The sequence below is a fragment of the Chrysochloris asiatica genome, unplaced genomic scaffold (assembly GCF_000296735.1).
Source record: "Chrysochloris asiatica unplaced genomic scaffold, ChrAsi1.0 scaffold00252, whole genome shotgun sequence".
NCBI lineage: Eukaryota > Metazoa > Chordata > Mammalia > Afrosoricida > Chrysochloridae > Chrysochloris > Chrysochloris asiatica.
In genome coordinates this window covers 2,172,119-2,173,171 of record NW_006408770.1, presented here as the reverse complement: position 1 = coordinate 2,173,171, position 1,053 = coordinate 2,172,119, and positions in this window count along the sequence as shown.

The window sequence follows — 1,053 nt, the reverse complement described above, 5'->3', positions numbered from 1 at the left end:
GATTGGCTGTAGTCCTGCCCTCTGAACTCTGCCCAGGCGGGGTGGCCACAGAGGGAGTCCTGTCTCTAGCAATTACTAACTTGCAGTTCCTTTATATCATGATTTTTCACGTGTGTATGCAAGAAACTGGCATCCTGGACCTTATGGTAGATCCAGAGCTCTGGTGATTTTCTGTGAGCACAGTTTCTCTGGGTTTTCAATCCCTTCCCCACGGAGCCTTTCCTACCTGGCTGTCTCTGCCACTGCCCAAACCAGAACCTTCATCAGTTACTATTTTAAGTCCTCTTGATTTTCAGCAAGCAAGGTTGTATCATCTATATATTTCAGGTTGTTAATGAGCCTTCAGTCCATCCTGATGCCACGTTTTCCTTCATATAACCCAGCATCTTGGATTATTTGCACAGCATAGAGCTTGAATAAATATGGTGGAAGAATACAACTCTGTCGCACACCTTTCTTAATTTTAAACCATTCAGTGTTCCCATGTTCCATTTGAACAACTGCCTCTTGGTCCAGGTACAGATTCCATATGAACACAATCAAGTATTCTGGAATACTCATACTTCGCAATGTTGTCCATAGCTTGTCATGAGCCACACAATCGAAAGCCTTTGCATAGTCAACAAAGCACAGGTAAACATCTTTCTGATATTCTCTGCTTACAGTCAAGATCCATCAAACACCAGCAATGATATCCCTTATGCCATGGCCTCTGCTGAATTTGGCTTGAACCTCTGGAATTTCTCTGTCAATCTATGCTTGCAGCCATTTCTGTATTACCTTTAGTAAAACTTTACTCGCACTGGATATCAAAGAGATTGTCCGATTGTTTCTGCATTCCATTTGGTCACCTCTCTTTAGAATGGGCACAAATACGGATCTCTTCCAATCAGTTGGCCAGATAGTTGACTTCCAAATTTCTTGGTAGAGATGAGTGAGTTCTTCCAGGGCCACCTCACTTTCTTGAAAGATTTCCTTTTTTCCTGGTGCCTTGTTCTTTGCCAATTCCCTCAATGCACCTTGGACTTCCCCCTTCAGTATCATTGGCTCTTG